This window comes from Sorghum bicolor, chromosome 7 (assembly GCF_000003195.3).
Source record: "Sorghum bicolor cultivar BTx623 chromosome 7, Sorghum_bicolor_NCBIv3, whole genome shotgun sequence".
Classification (NCBI taxonomy): domain Eukaryota; kingdom Viridiplantae; phylum Streptophyta; class Magnoliopsida; order Poales; family Poaceae; genus Sorghum; species Sorghum bicolor.
The window spans coordinates 6,037,256-6,054,741 of NC_012876.2; positions in this window are offsets into that span (position 1 = coordinate 6,037,256).

Consider the following 17,486-nt stretch of genomic DNA (forward strand, 5'->3'; position numbering starts at 1 on the left):
TGTGTACTAGCTATACTAATGTGTGAAATTAAATATGCTAAAGGAAAAATTATATAATGCTAAAAAGGGAAATATTGATAACTACGAGATTACCTTTTGATGAGGGTTCATGTTTTTAAGTCCTCCAAATAGGACTCCTCTCATTTATTCCTCCCATGGTGCATCACTAGGCTAGAATGGCGACTCCGGTGGCACCTCTTGTTCATCAGTTTTGCACTGGGGGTTGACTTCGATCGTTCCTCTTGCAGCGGTGTAGTGGATGATGATCCCTTGAACTTCCATACTTGTTTGGTTGGTAGGCTCAACGTTGATGGAGATGATGTAGGGGACTCGTCTCTTTATGGCTCTTATTTGTACTTCTCTCGTTCTTCATGGAATCTTTCCTCCTCCTTGGTTATTAGGAACTGGTTCTAACGGTGTTGTTGTGCATGATGTCTCCTCCTTGATTTGTTCTTTCTCGGTTGTTCATGGTCAGTGTAAGTTTTGAAATAACAGCGTACCTTTTTAGATGGAAATTGGATGTGGAGCTTCCCTGATACTATGTAGATGATTGCTCGAGTGGTGTTTAGAAGGGCCTTCCAAGTACTATTGGTGGATCGTAGTCTTCTTCTCCCATGTCCAAGACCATAAAGTCAGTGAGGATGAAGTGGTCTTTAATTTGTACATTTACGTCCTTTGCTATCCCCTTCGAGACTGTATGTCTAGTCCGCCATCTGCTCCTAGACATAGGTTGGGTATAGTGGTTCTTTACTAAATAAATATTCATAAATTACCTTACCAATATGTTGACACTTCACCTAGTGTTGTAGACAGTCTTGTTGAAGAACCAATGGTTGATGACACATTTGATGGTTGGCTTGCCTGGATCTTGTTTCTTGTTAAGGTACGTATGGTGACTTGAGGAGGTAGTCATACTCCGTACGAACGGAGTTGATCATCTTGCATGTCTCCACTAGGGGCTGCTTGTTCTTTTTCTTTTTCTTATTTGTCTTCTTCTTTGCAGTCTTGTTCTCGTAGATGTACGCTGACTGAGGGTGTGTAGAAGATTGCAATTTCTTACCCTTGAAATTGAATCTTTCCTGGTTGCCATTGATGTTGAAATAGATCTTGGCGCTCTCGGTGTAGATGATAGCCTTTGTTGTGCTCAAGAAGGGTCGTTCCAAAATGATAGGTGCCTTCTCATTGCCACCTGTCTCAACCACCACAAAGTAGGCAGGCACATAGAATTGTTCAAGAACCGCCCTGTAGAAATCTATTTCCAATGGCGAGTGTCTAGCAGAACCACCTGTGGAAATCGATTTGCACAGACGGTTCTGAGTTAACCACCAGTGGAAAGATTTATTTCTACTAGCCCCTAGCACTGGCGGTTCTGAGAAACACCTATAAAAATGGCTCACGAACTACCTGTACAACGCTTCTCTGTACTAGTGTCTTGTAATGCTTGTCAGGCTGCGCCATCATCTCCTCATACTAGAGCTTGTTCGTATGACTAAAAAGCCATGACTTCACTGATTTGTTGTGAGAGAAAACTACTACTAAATGGTTAGCAGATTTAGTAGATAAACTCAAGCGAATAGGCTCGTGTAAGGTTCTCTGAAGCTTCCCTTCCCGTACTAGAGATAGAGCTTCTTCCAGTACTCTCTTCATCCACAAATAAATGTATGTCTCGCTTCTCGAGAAGTCAAACTTTTTAAAGTTTGACTAAAAATATATGAAATAATATTAGTATAAATAAGTATATTATGAAAGTATATTTTATGCTCAATCTAATGATATATATTACATATGATAAATATTAGTATATTTTTGTATATATTTGGTTAAAATTTAAAAAGTTTGATTTCTCAAGAAATGAGATGTGTATTTATTTGTGGCCGGAGGGAGTAAGTGTTAGTATGCATGATCGCTGGCAGACATATTGACAGGGCTATTACTATTTTGTAAGCAATGGTCATTGACACTACAGCCATCTCATGGCTGGCATTATATTATACGGCTTCCGTGCGTAACGCAAGGATAGAAAGAATATGTAGTTTATGTATATGTGTATGACGTACTAGTCACGTGAATCAAATATTGGAGTTCGAGTAGGAGGAAATTTAATGTACAGAAGATTCTATGTGACAGTGACATCTCGAAAGGTATTGAAAGGAGGCATCACAGCATACCCTGCTACGTTGCTCAGTGCTAAATGTTTTGCCCAAGTATTTTTTCGGACACCTTTTTACTGAAGTGCCAAATAAAAAACTCTTAATAAAAAAACACTCAGTAAAAAGCTTCTTTACTAAGTGTTATTTTTGACACTCGACAAAGAGCTTCTTTGCTGAGTATCTTTTACACTCAGCAAATAATTTATTCAAATCACATTTTGAAGTAGTAAATTAATTCAAATGAAAAAGTTTTCTACTCTCTTTGTCCCTAAAAGCTTCAACTTTTAGAGTTTTACTAACTCAACTTTTAAAAGTTTGACCGGATTTCTAAGAAAACACTAAGATTTATAGTATCAAATTAATACTATTAGATTTATCATAGAATATATATTTATAAGATACTCATTTTATATTATAGATATTGATACTCTTGTCTACGTGTGCGAGTTCATGAGAGAGAACAGATGATACATCAATAACCCTTCTAAGATAATAGTCATTTATGTAGTTTTGTCCTTGAAATTACAAATGTAGTATCAAGTGTAATAAATATATGATGTTTATAATGTTCCTTTCTAGAAATATGATATAAAAAGGTAAAGCACATGACCAAAGGTACTTATACAATATAGTTGAGGACCTATGCACATTCATCTTAAAAGAAGTCATTCCATACGAAGGGAAATATCACGATGCTACAAGCGTCTTAGCAATGCCAGACTATAGTGTTAATAAAGATCAGTAGGCTAAACCTTACTTGAGATGATTATTAGAGCACAGGTCAAAACTTTGTATATAATGTGTGATGTATATACGTTTAACTTTATGTTTGTGAGCACAAACTTTGATGTATGTAAATGTATGATATAATTAAGTTGTATATTGCTATAGTTGACATGATCCAATAGGGTTTACTAGTTTCAGTATAAATATATATAGAATAGAGTTTGGTGGGAAAATTTGAAAAAAAAAGTGAGAAAATTTGAAAAAAAAAATATCACTAGCCATTGGCTTAAGCCAACCACTGGTGAAAATCGATTTCCATTGGTTGGCTTAAGAGAATCATACGGAAATCGATTTCCACTGACGATTGGTTTAACAGAACCGCCTGTGAAAATCTATTTCCACTAGCGGTTGTCTTAGCAGAACCACCTATGAAGATTGATTTTCATAGGCCGTTCTTAGTTAACCTTTAGTGGAAAGATCTATTTCTAATGGCACATAGCGCTGGCAGTTATGAGAAACGCCTATAGAGATGGCTTACCAACTGCCTGTACAGAGCTTCTCTATACTAGTGTCCTGACATGCTTGACAGGCTGCGACATCATCTCCTCATACCAGAGCTTGTTCGCTTGGCTGAAAGTACTATTTGATGATTTGTTGTGAGAGAAAAATACTGCTAAATGGTTAGTAGATTTAGGAGATAAGCTCAAGCGAATAGGCTCGTATAAGGTTCTCTGAAGCTTCCATTCCAGTACTGCAGATAGAGCTTCTTCCAGGGCCTTGTTTAGTTCCCCAAGGGAAAAATTTCGCGACACTGTAGCACTTTCGTTTGTTTGTTGTAATTATTGTCCAACCATGGACTAACTAGCCTCAAAAGATTTGTCTCGTCAATTTCGACCAAACTGTGTAATTAGTTTTTATTTTCGTCTATATTTAATACTCCATGCATGTGTCTAAAGATTCGATGTGACGGAAAATTTTAAAAGATTGCATGATCGCTAACAGAAATATTGACAAGGCTTTTACTATTTTATAAGCAACGGTAATTGACATTACAGCCAACTCATGGCTGACATTATATTATTGTAATACCCGATTTTAAGGACAAAACCAGATATGCACCATATGTGAGTTTTAGAAGTCAAATCCCACATATAGCTACAAATAAGGGATAATATCAAAAGACAATGCATAAATATATAACGTACTTAGTATAGAAGAGACAACCTTAGGCAGCAAACAACGGAAGATAACTCCAACTTCGGGTATTAACTTCACTCTACAGGATCCAACTGACTGGTTGATCACAAGCCTAACACTTCTCCTGAGGTATGGGGAAAATAGCAAGAGTGAGTCCATGTCGAACTCCACAAGTATAGCAACTAGATTGTATAGCTCCCACAATCTCATGATCAATGTGACATAAATAATGTAAAGCTTTAAATAATAAATAATGAGCATATTTAACACACAGGAACCATCATCGTCGCAGCAAGAATCCCCAAGGCCGCTCCTGACCGTGAGCTCGGCTAGTATACTAGTTTTTAACCCTCTGCAGAGGTTGCACATCTTTACCCATGAGTCATGATTTACCCTTTCGCCCGAGGTAGCTAATCTCTTAACCCTCTTCCTAGAGAGGTCGGCAGGGATCACTATGAAGTCTTTCAAAGGTTCGTCTAACAAGTTAGGGCCGCTTGGTTTCATTAGTCAGTCCATGTGATTCACCCGCAGGAATCCACGGTCTGCTATTCCCCAATTGCGCCACAACGGGTAACCGCTAACGAGCTAGAAAAGTTACTCATACTTAACTAAAGCCAGAGCCATTATAGCCCTCATGGTTGCACTGTTGTCCCGGTTATCACTTACAGATAAATCATCAAGTGGCTAAAAAGTCATTTTTATCATTTATTACTTAACATTAATCTAGTCACAGGATCATAGTCACAGAAATAAAATCCAAATACTATACTTGCCTTGATCCAAATGCTCTTGCTGATCTTGCTAAATGTCCAAATACTGATCTTGCTTGTTGTAGCACTCTTGATCACCACAGATTATTCACCGTCTAATCACGATCATCGATCACACAAACAGTCGAAGAAAACATACATGAAACAAACAAGGCTACAATTAGAACAGTACACCAATCATATAAAAACAGTATGAAAAGTTTATAAAAAGATTCTACGCATCGCTACGATTTCATAGACGTAAAGATCACGAAAATCGGAGTTAAAACATAGAAGATATGATTTTCCTAAGATTTTATATAGAAAAGAAATTAATTAATTAAAGTCAAAAAAATTACAAAGTTTCAAACTGGTGAATTAAGTTTACTAACATGTAGAGCTCATTATTACGAATCCAACGCAATTTGAATGGACCAAATCGGATTTAAAATGAGCATGTTATAAGCAATTTAAATCTGGTGGCAAAACTGTAAATACTGAAAACGTAATTTGAGTTTAAGCCGAGCTATTTACGTTTTCCAGGACAGAAAGTGTATTTTTGTTTTTAAGCCGACGAAAATCCGTGTTCAATGTTGAGGAAACGTATTCCGTGGAATACGCTAGGGATTGCGGGTTTATTCCTAAAAACAGTAGGGGCTCTTTAGCAAAAAGCTACCCCAAAGGGTTACCTTTCTTTCCCAGCCTTTAGATCAAGAACCGATGGCCAGGATTTCTCTAGGGAGGGGAAAACGGCCGGCGGTGAGCCCCCACGGCGGTGCGCCATGGCCGGGAGCTCGGAGCTCACCGGAGCTCATTGAAACGGCGGTTTAGGGCACCAAACTTGAAACTAAGAACATGGAGTGCAAGCGGAGACCATCGTGACTTACCTAGGGCACAAAGACGAAGGCGACGAGGTCTCAGAGAGGGCGTTCATCGCGGAACGACGGGAGGCGGCTTCCTGTACGTGTTCGGCGACGTTTAGGGGGCGAGGGAGACCGATAGGGACTACCGGGACGGACTCCGGAGCTTCGAAATCACGTTGCGAAGGTCGGCACGTGGTTGCAGACGAGCTTTGAGCACCCAGGAACAAAACCGCGGCGGCGGCTTCTCGGTTTAACGGCGAGATCCGAATTGCGGTGGCAAGGACTTTGCAAAGGTTGCGGATGGAAAAGGAGAGCGTACAGGGGCTCACGAAGTTATATACCAGCTCGGGTTAGTGCATCACGCAGAAAATCCCGAGAAAAACGGAGGGGAAGGGGATCTCCATCCCGGTTGGAGTCCCAGTCACCCACGATTCAAGGAAGAAGAACAGGGAAAGGGGAAGGTGAGCCACTGACGGGTGGGGTCGGAATGTCAGCGAGGGAGAGGAGGGACTGACGCGCAGGCAGGCTCCCGCTGGCTCACGCGCGCGGCCAGTGGGCCAAGGGGAAAGGGGAAAGGCGCGGGCTGGCTTGGGCTGGGGCGCTGCTGCCGATCTGCTGGGCCCGGGGAAAGAAATGGGCTGGGGGGGAAAGAGGGGCACTGGGGAAGAAAAGCTGAGCCCGCTAGCCAGGCTGGGCCGAGAGGGGAGGGGAGTTTAGCTCGGCCTCTCGAGCCAAAAGCAGAGAAAGGAAGAGGTTTCCCTTTCTTTTCTTTTGTTTTATTTTTATTTCAAAGCCATTTCAAAACAGTTTCAAATCAATTCGAAAATATTTTGACTTTGCTCCAAATCACACAACACAATGAAAATAAATGCTCCAATATGAATGCACAACAAGTCGCTACATCCTATGATAAATTTTAATTTAATGAAAAATATTATTCCCCTATGTTTCATGAGCACAAAAAATACAAAATTAAATTATTTTTCATCTATTTCAAAATTTGTAAATTTTTGGGTGTTACAATTATATTGTTACAAAATTTACAAAATTAAATTTGCTCAAAAATTCAATTGGAAAATGTATTTGGAAAATTTGATTGGAAAAATAAAATGGCAAAAACTTTTCTTCCTCTCTCACCCACCCTCGGCCTTTCGGCCTAACTCCTCCCCCGTGCCCCCTTCTCTTCCTCGGTCGAGGCCCAGCCAACCCGCCAGCGCCTTTTCCCCCTCCTCCTCTCTCTCTGCGGCTGACGGGTGGGGCCCACCTGTCAGGTCCTTCCTCTTCTTTAGGCAACCGCCCATGCGGTTTGGCCGTGCGCCCGCTCCCCACCTTCTTCCCCTCGCCCCGCGCCTCGTTTTCTTTTGAATGGCATCTGCCAGAGCCGCGACCCCATCTCTCATTTCGCCCTCTCCTCGCTCCCTGTCCCGCTCCAGCTCACACCCAGGACTCCCAGAAAACCGTCGCCGGAGCGCCGCGATCCGCTGCGTTCAACCGGGCTAGCTGAGCCTTCTTGTTCCCCATTCTTCGCGCCGGTGAGATCGCTATCTCTTTCTCTTCCTCCCCGTCTGCTTTCCGTGCGTTTAGGAGCGCCCCACCGTGCTGGCCGCAAGCTCCGTGAAGTTCAAAACCCGCCGTCCATGGTGCGGACTGCACGGGCTCATCCCCGGTCGTGCTAGGGCCCTAGATGGATTTGCCAACTTCCCCTCTTTCTCCCGGTTCAATCCATTTGGAAAACGGTGCTCCATAGCTGTCGAATGGATTGCTCCGGCGAGCTTCGCGCCGCGTCAATGGTGGCACCGCCGTCACCCCTCCCCCTTCCGGCCACCAGCGCCACCCCTCTCTCCCCTTCCCTCTTCTCGGCCGTTGAACTCTAATCCAACGGCCCGGAACGCTCCATACCCCATCGGGGGTAAATTTGTTAAAGAGACCCTGCGTTTTTCCTAAATCAACTCGCCGTCCTTAGCGTATTAGAAAGAATACGCCTTGCTGTTTAGAAAGCGTAATTCTCGTCGGTTTAGATCAAAATACGTTTTCAGAAAATTACAAAAAAGCCATTGAGTTTGTTTTGACCATAAAATATTTGTTTTAACTCCGATTTGACCCGTTCAACTTGCGTTAGGTTCGTATTTGCGAGATATAAATGTTAGTCTAACTGTTTTACCAATGTGAAACTTTTTTCATTTTGTGACCCTATTTAATTAATTACTTTTCTATATAAAATCTTAGAAAATTCATATCTTCTCCGTTTTAGCTACGATTCGATCCGTTCAAGTTGCGTTAGTTTCATAATTTCATAAGCTTCGTGTTGGCACCACTGTTGCCTAGGTTCACCAATGCTAGATTTCCTAGATAATTACAAGTCCGTAGATAGACTTTGCAGTCCCGTTTAATGCGTAGATTTCGCGTAGTAACTCCTTTTTGCGTGAATTTTGCGTTGACGTGATCGTAGCAGCGTTAGATGATTTTAGAAAACTTTTATTTACATTTATTTACTGCTGGTGTACTATTCTAATTATAATCTTGTTTGCTTCGTGTATGTCTGTCTTTGATTGTTTGTGTGTTGATGATCGATGATCGAGATTAGGCAGTGGGCATTACTTCGGTGATCAAGATCAGAGCCTTGGAAGCAAGTAAGATCAGCAGGGCCAGCAAGAGCAATTGGATCAAGGAAAGTATAATATTTGGGTTTTAATTAATTAACCATGATCTGGTGACTAGATTAATATAAAGCAACAAATGATAATAATGACTTTTTAGCAACTTGAGGATTTTTTCATAAGTGATAACCGGGATAAAAGTGCAACCATGAGGGCTATGATGGCTCTGGCTTTAGTCAAGTATGAGTAACTTTTCTAGCTTGTTAGAGGTTACCCACGTGGCGCAAATAGGGGATAGCAGACCGTGGATTCCCTGCGGGCTAGAATCACATGGACTGACTACCGAAACTAAGCGGCCCTAACTTGTTAGACGAACCTTTGAAAGACTTCATAGTGATCCCTGCCGACCTACCTTAGTAGTGGGTTACGAGGCTGATCACCTCGGGCGAAAGGGTAAATCATGACTCATGGGTAAAGATGTACAACCTCTGCACAGTGTTAAAAACTAGTATACTAGCCGTGCTCACGGTCACGAGCGGCTTTGGGGATTCTTATGTTAAGGGTGATGAATCTTGTTGTGTTAAGATAATCATTGTTTATTGTTTAATGCTCTATATTATTTACGTCACATTGATCATGAGACCCGAAGTTTGGAGTTATCTTCCGTGGTTTGCTGCATAAGGTTGTTTCTAATTTATTATTTATTATGTACGTTATATAATTTATGTGTTGTGCTTTGATATTACCCCTTATTTGTAGCTATACGTGAAGTTTGTCTTCTAAAACTCACATATGGTACATATCTGATTTTGTTCTTAAATCGGGTGTTACACTACTTACAGCCTGCTTCTCTTTTCTTTTCTTCTTTCTCTCCTTCATCTTAATATTTAGCCAGCTTACAACCCACTAAAAGATGTACTAGTACACTGCTGGTACCGTACAAGATTTCCCGGCCGAACACATGATAAATATCAAGGTCTTATTTAGTTCTAAAAAGATTTTGGATTTTGGTACTGTAGTATTTTTATTTTTATTTGATAAATATTATCCAACCATAGACTAAATAGGTTGAAAAGATCCATCTAGTGATTTATAGGCAAACTGTGTAATTAGTTTTTGTTTTTGTCTATGCATGTGCTCCAAGATTCGATTTGACAGAAAATCTTGAAAAGTTTTTGGTCTTTGGATGAACTAAACCTGGCCCAAAGCGAGAATCAAATATTGGAGATCGAGTCAGAAAATTTTATGTGCACCAGATTCTCAATATTGGAGATCGAGTCGGAGGAAATTGAATGTGCACGAGATTCTACATGACAGTGGCATCTCAAAAGGAATAGAAAGGGAGGAATCACAGCATGGCGTGCTATGTTGTCGAGTGCTAGATGTTTTGCCAAATATTTTTTCACATAGCATTTTACTGTTTCCAAATAAAAAACACTTAACAGAAATACACTCGACAAAAAGCTTCTTTATTTAGTATAAAAACACTTGGCAAAAAGCTCTTTGTCGAGTGTTATTTTTGGCACTCGACAAAGAGCTTCTCACTAGTACACAGAGATAATATACAGACGGTTCGCAACCCCTTTCTACAGGCGGATTGACGAACCGTCTGCGCTGTTGGCCTGTGGAAATAAACTTTTCCACAGACAGATAACTGAGAACCGCATGTAGAAATTCATTTCTACATGCGGTTCAGTTATATGAACCGACCGCCTGTAGAAATCCATTTCTACAGGCGGTTCAATTATGCCACCCGCCTGTAGAAACCTTTTTATAGAAAATACAAAATCGACTTTTAAAAATAGAAAAAAAGATTTTAATTAGAGGGAAGGCCCACTGGCTAATCGCCCGCTTTTTTCGCGTAAAATCATATGCTTCGCAGCCGGTGGGATTCAAACCTGAGACCTTGCCCTTGCGCGTAGCCTCCTCTACCACTCCACCTATCACTCAATTGTGTCAATATTAGAGTTTAGTTCTCCATATATTATCCTAAACCGAGGATATATTGATTATTTCAGGCCCTAAACGGATTCCAATGGAAAAGTTATCAACTACAAAGTTTCATAACTTTTCAAGATCTACAACTTTTATATCGGTAGTTTCTCCATCCGAGGTCATTTACAAAATTTGAATTTTAAATTTAAGAAATTCAAACGTAGTTTTCGACGACAAGATGATTTCAAATGAAAAAATTATCAACTACAAAGTTTCATAACTTTTTGAGATCTACAACTTTTATTTTGATGGTTTTTTCAAACAAGGTCATTTGAAAAACTCAAAAAAATCAATTTCAAATTATTTCTACAGGCGGATTTCTTAAGAAACCGCTTGTAGAAATTTTTTACAGGCGGTTTCTTAGGAGAACCGCCTATAGAAATACATGATTTTTACAGGCGGTTTTGTTAGGAAAACCGCCTGTGAAAATTGATTTTCACAGGCGGTTTTTGAGTTGGGCCCGCTAATTTATTTTTACAGGCGTTCTTTAATTGAAACCGCGTGTAAAAATTAAATTCCACCGCCAGTTTAGAGCTTCTTTGTACTAGTGTCTTTGCCAAATGTTTTTTACACTCAATAAATAATTTATTCAAAGCACATTTGAAGTATAGATTAATTCAAATGAAAAATTTTCTACTCTATGTATGAAAGCTTCAACTTCTAGAGATGTCCTAAGTCAAACTTTTAAAAGTTTGACTGAATTTATAGAAAAAATACTAAGATTTATAGTACCAAATTAATACCATTAGATTTACCATATAATATATTTTCATAGGATACTCATTTTATGTCATAGATATTGATACCTTTCTCTACGTGTGCGACTTCATGAGAGAGAACGGACGATACATGAGTAACCCTTCTAAGATAATATAAGTAATAGTTATTTATGTAGTTCTGCCATTGAAGTTGCAAATGTATGATCAAGTGTAATAAATATATGATATTTTTAATCTTTCTTTCTAGAAATATGATGTAAAAAAGGTGAAGTACATGACCCAAGGTACTTTATACAATATAGTTAATTAAGTACCTGTGTACATTCATCTTAAAAGAAGTCATTCCATTGAAATATCATGATGATGCTACCCGCATCTTAGCTGATCAGACTATAGAGCGCTAATAAAGATTAGTAGACTAAACCTTAGTCGAGATGATTATTAGAGCTGGTGGAAACTATGTATATAATGTGTAATGTGTATATGTTTAACTTTATGTTTGTGAGCATAAACTTTGATGTACGTAAATGTATGACATAATTAAATTGTATGTTGCTATAGTTGACATGATCTAATAGGGTTTATTAGTTTCAATATAAATATGTATATAGAATAGGGTTTGGTGGGAAATTATTAAAAGAAGTGGGAAAATTTGGAAAAATCATCACTACCGTTGGCTTAAGCCAACCGCCAGTGGAAATCAATTTCCATTAGTTGTCTTAGCAGAACCACCTGTGGAAATCGATTTTCATAGACAGTTCTTAGGTAACAACCAGTGGAAAGATCCATTTCTACTAGTCCCTAGCGCTGGCGGTTCTTAGAAACGCATGTAGAAATAGCTTACGAACTGTCTATAAGAGCTTCTCTCTACTAGTGTCCTGACATGCTTGGCAGGCTGCGCCATCATCTCCTCTACTAGAGTTTGTGCACTTGAATGAAAAGTCATGGTTGAAAGTAATATTTGCTAATTTATTATAAAAAACACTACTAAATAGTTAGTATATTCGGTAGATAAGCTCAAACGAACAGACTCGTGTAAGGTTCTCTGAAACTTCACTTTCAATAGTGGAGATAGAGCTTCTTCCAGTAATTATTAGTATAAATGATCGCTAACTGATATATTGACAGGTCTATTACTATTTTGTAAGCAATGCTCGTTGACATTATCAACTCATGGCTGGCATTATATTATATTGACTTCCGCGTGCAGTGCAAGGATGTATATGTGTATATATTGTATATATAGTACATGAGACATTAAGACGTACAAGTACACAGTACTGCTAGTGCCGTATACTACATGATATCCGACCGAACACGTGATATCAAAGCGAGAATCGGAGATCAGCTTGGAGTAAATTTAATGTGCATGAGATTTCTCAAATATTGGAGATCGAGTCAGAGGAAATTTAATGCGCACGAGATTCTATGTGACAGTGACATCTCAAAACGAACAGAAATGGAGGCATTAGGCTAGGCCTCGTTTACTTCACCCAAAGCCAAAAACTTTTCAAGATTCTCCGTTGCATCAAATTTTGAAGCACATACATAAAGCATTAGATACAGATAAAAATAAAAACTAATTGCACAGTTTGCTTGTAAATCACGAGATAAATCTAATGAGCCTAGTTAGTCCATAATTGGATAATATTTGTCAAATAAAAACAAAAATACTACAGTGCCGAAATCCGAAATTTTTTTAACTAAACAAGACCCTAGTCTCAATGCATATTTTATAAAAATGTCATACACATTAAATAAGATGTTATATAAACAAAATTACTGATTTGACAGGATCATTAAATGAAGGGGTTTCATCAGATGAGAGAGGAGTTTCATCTCTATTAAACTCATGTAGCTCGGTTACCTAGTTTATAGTCTTCGTAACTTACCATAAAACTATGCATTGAAGCTGGCCTTACACCATGCGAGCTACCCCTCCGTCCCAAAATAAGTGTCATTTACGCTTTCCGAGAAATAACTTTAATAAAATATATAGTAAAAAATATAAAAATTTATAGTACATAATTAGTATCATTGGAAATATCTTTAAGTCTAGTTTTTTAATAAATTTATTTAAAGATATAAATATTGCACGTATTGTTTTTTAAATCGAGTCAAACTTTTGGCACGAAAACCTAAAACGACACTCTTTTTAGGACGGATGGAGTACTTTGTCGAGATGTTTTGCCAAGTATTTTGTGGATAGCTTTTTACCGAGTGCTAAATAAAAAACATTTAACGAAAAAAACACTCCGCAAAGAACTTCTTTATCGAGTGTAAAAATACTTGGTAAAGAATTCTTTGCCGAGTGTTTTTTACACATAGCAAATAATTCATGCAAAGCACATTTTAAAGTAGTAAATTAATTCAAATAAAAAGTTTTTTACTCTATACTACAAAGTTATATAACTTCTTAAGATCTACAAATTTATTTTAATTATTTATTCGTTCAATGAATGACAAAGCTATAGTAATGTTGTTCACAAAATCTGCATCTCTCTCGTAAGTTTTAACCCCTGAACTTTGAAACTAGACGTTTTACCCTGAGAACTTTCTTAAACCGTTCAAATAACCACTCACTGTGGTTTTCAACGGTGGGTTTTGCTACATGGCAGTGGTTTATCTTTTTCCTTTTTATTTAGTTCAGCTGAATCCAAAATTATAATAAATCATAAAAAAAATCTAATTTTGTTGACCTCGTCCTCGCACGTTTTCAAATGACATAATGTTTTGAGATCTGCGACTTTTATTTAGGTAGTTTCACCATCTGAGGTTGTTTACAAAATTTAAATTTCAAATTTAAAACATTCAAACATAGTTTTGCATGACAAGATGATTTTAAATAAAAAATATCAACTACAAAGTTTTATAACTTTTTGAGATCTATAATTTTTATTTTGGTTGTTTTTCTATCCAAGGTCATTTGAAAAATTGAAATTTTAGATTTTAAAAATTCAAAGGTAGTTTTGTCACACCCATATTTTAAGAACAAAATAGGATGCATAAAAGACTCATATGTGCCCCAGAAACAGTTAGACACATAAGTAGACAAATCTCAAATGTACCATTGCAGTGTTTATTACATAGCGGAATAATAGTTATTACATAGTCTTAAACAAATAAAGATACTCTCGACGGAAGCACCACACAGAGACACAGACTGGTTGACTCCAAGCCTAGTACTCATAACGGTAGTCCTCACTCCAACCATCATCATTTGCATAACCTGGGGTGTTGGGAAATTGCAAGAGTGAGCACATATCGTACTCAACAAGTATAACCAGGGGTTCATGAGGCTCAAAAAACTGACACTGGTTTGACTGTATTTAGCTTTTATATGTAGATAGCATAATTATATTTAGATAGCAAATGTCAAGGTAGCATAACTAAATCTCATAACCACATGATCAATGTATACAAGAATTAAGAATAACACATATAAACAACATAATAAACCATCATTTATCATTGTTAATCATGTTCATCAGTGTCCATCTATTCCGTCAGTTTTCCGGGCCGCCCGTATCCGTGGGCACGGTTAGTATACTAGATTTAACACTCTGCAGAGGTTGTACACATCTTTACCCATGAGTCGTGATTTACCCTTTCGCCCGAGGTTGCAAGTCTCTTAACCTCCTTCCTAGGGAGGTCGGCGGGGATCACTACGAAGACTTTCAAAGGTTTTGTCTAACAAGTTAGGGCCATTAGATTCACTCAGCAGGCAGATATAGAGCCCCCTTCCATGGCACATAACCCGCAGCCTATACACACGGACAAAGGCCACACTATACCCAACATGTCTAGCCATTCTTACGCCATTTAAGGCAACCGCTAACAAGCTAGAAAAAGGTCCTCATACCGAGCTAAAACTAGAGCCATATAGCCCACATAGTTGTACGAATTGTCACAGCTTTTGCCAAGGGATAAGTCCTTATGGAGGGTCAAGATCAATCTAGCAGAAGCCAGAGTTATTTCCACCCTTTATGTTCAAGTTGCTAGAAAGCTTATTTTATTGTTTATTGTATATCCAAATATTCATGTTACAAGATCATAGATTAATAATCAAGCACTAGCAAGAACTACCCAAATGCATATCCAAATAGGTAACAAGGAATTCAGATAACAAACATCTATGATTTTGCTAAGGTCATCAAGGTGGACACATGCATATGATATATTGTATTAAAAGTGTGTAGGTAACAAGGATAGTCCCAAGTTATACTTACCTTCATCAAAGCTTTCCTAGAACTCCTGCTGGTCGTCAAAAGATTGCCCTTAATCACCAACGTATTGCTCACCGTCTATTCCCAAACATCAATCAACAACACGCAATCCAATGGACAATCATACACAAGGCAAACAAACTATAATTAGAACAATACACCAAACAGTGGTAAATCAAAGATAAAAGTTTATAAAAATATTCTACACGGTGCTACGATCACACAAACGTAAAGATCACGCAAATCGGAATTAAAACGGAGAGGTTATGAATTTTCTAAGATTTCCTATAGAATAATAATTAATTAAATAGTATCAAGAAACTAAAAAGTTATAAACTAAGGATACAGAGGTACTAACAGGTAGAGCTCGCAAAAACGAACCTAACGTAATTTGAATAGACCAAATCGGATGTAAAATGAGCATTTTATGACCAAAATACTTCGAGTGGCAATCTTGTAATTATTAGAAAACGTATTTCGGCTCTAACCGACGAGAATACGCCTTCCACACAGCGAAACGTGCTTTCCAGTGGGCGCCAAGGACCGCGGGTTCTAATCACGAGTTTCCCAGGGGCTCTTTAACAATTTGCGCAGCGAAAGGTTATCTTCTAATCTGGGCGCTCGGTTTCACATCCTACGGCTGAGATTGCGCAGGGAAGAAAACGGCCACCTCGCCGGAGGAGTGCTCCCCGCGGCGGCGCCATGAGCGACCCTCGCCGGAGCTCGCGTGTTGGTCGTTCTCGAACGCCAAACACCAAAATAAGACCACCAGAGGGTAGCGGAGAACTTTGCGAACTCACCACAACACTTTACGTGAGCTAAGAGGGAGCAGGGAGGGCGTGCCTCGGCGGCGGATGGAGCTTTGCTCGGGGAGATCCGAAACTCACGCTCGTGGCGGCTAGGGCTTAGAAATAACGCTCGGGTGGGGGAAAAGAGGTGCGGGGGAAGGTTCCTGGGGCTTTATTGGAGTGGTTTCGATCTCCACACGCAAAAAATCTCGGTGAAATCGGATATATTACCTTCGGGGAGAGAGAGTCCGACTCGGTACCGAACTGGGGAAGAGAGGTTTTTACCTGTATGCCATTATGAAAAATCGACCAAACCAGGAGGCCATTAAAAAGTTGTTTCGCACCGCTGTGCCCAACTTCATCTTCGGCTATACCCGTATGCCATTCCGTCCATTTTGAAGTCTAACGACAGTTAAGTGGTCTGGCATTTGACTTGAATGCCCCTAGGCCAATTGGTCTCGACAACAAAATCTTCTTTTCCTCAGTGCCACCGTCTGCCAGTTTTCTTCCTTCCTCTGGTGCTTAGTCAAATTAATTAATTATCTCAGTGATTTTTTCCCTTGTGTGACAAAACAAAAAAAGACCATATTAGACCTTGTTTAGTTTTTTTTTTGCAAAATGGACGCGGTAGCAATTTTATTTATATTTGACAAATAATCATGACTTAACTAGGTTCAAAAGATTCGTCTAACAAATTATGAGTGAACTATGTAATTAATTTTTATTTTCGTCTATATTTAATGCTCTATACATGCGTCTAAAGATTCGATTTGATGAAAAATCTAAAAAATTTTGTAAATTTTTTTGCACTAAATGAATCACAATATGACAATTTTTTGTTTTTTTCATGTTGAAACAAACAAAAGGGTTGGTACTCAGAATAGAGGCCCCGTGATCCGTGCAGATTCTGGGCTGTGCGTCCACCTGCGCCCGCACGCTGCCGCCTGCTGCTCGAAGGTTTTTAGGCCTGGTTTAGTTCTAAAAAATTTCAAGATTTTTTGTCACATCGAATTTGCGGCACATACATGGAGTATTAAATTTAGACGAAAGCAAAAACTAATTACACAGTTTGTCTGTAAACCGCGAGATGAATCTTTTGACCCTAATTAGTCTATGATTAGATAATATTTGTCACAAACAAACGAAAGTGCTATAGTTTCCAAAATGCAAAATTTTTGCCAACTTCCGGTCTTAGGCCTTGTTTAGATGTGAAATTTTTTTGGATTTCGTTACTGTAGCACTTTCGTTTGTTTGTGGTAAATATTGTCCAATTATAGACTAACTAGAGTTAAAAGATTTGTCTCGCGATTTACAGTCAAACTGTGTGATTAGTTTTTATTTTCGTCTATATTTAATGCTTCATTTGTGTGCCGCAAGATTCGTTGTGACAGGAAATCTTAAAAACTTTTTGAATTTCGGGTGAACTAAACAAGGTCTTAAAATGCAAAACGTTCCGTACTCACAGGATCACAGGAT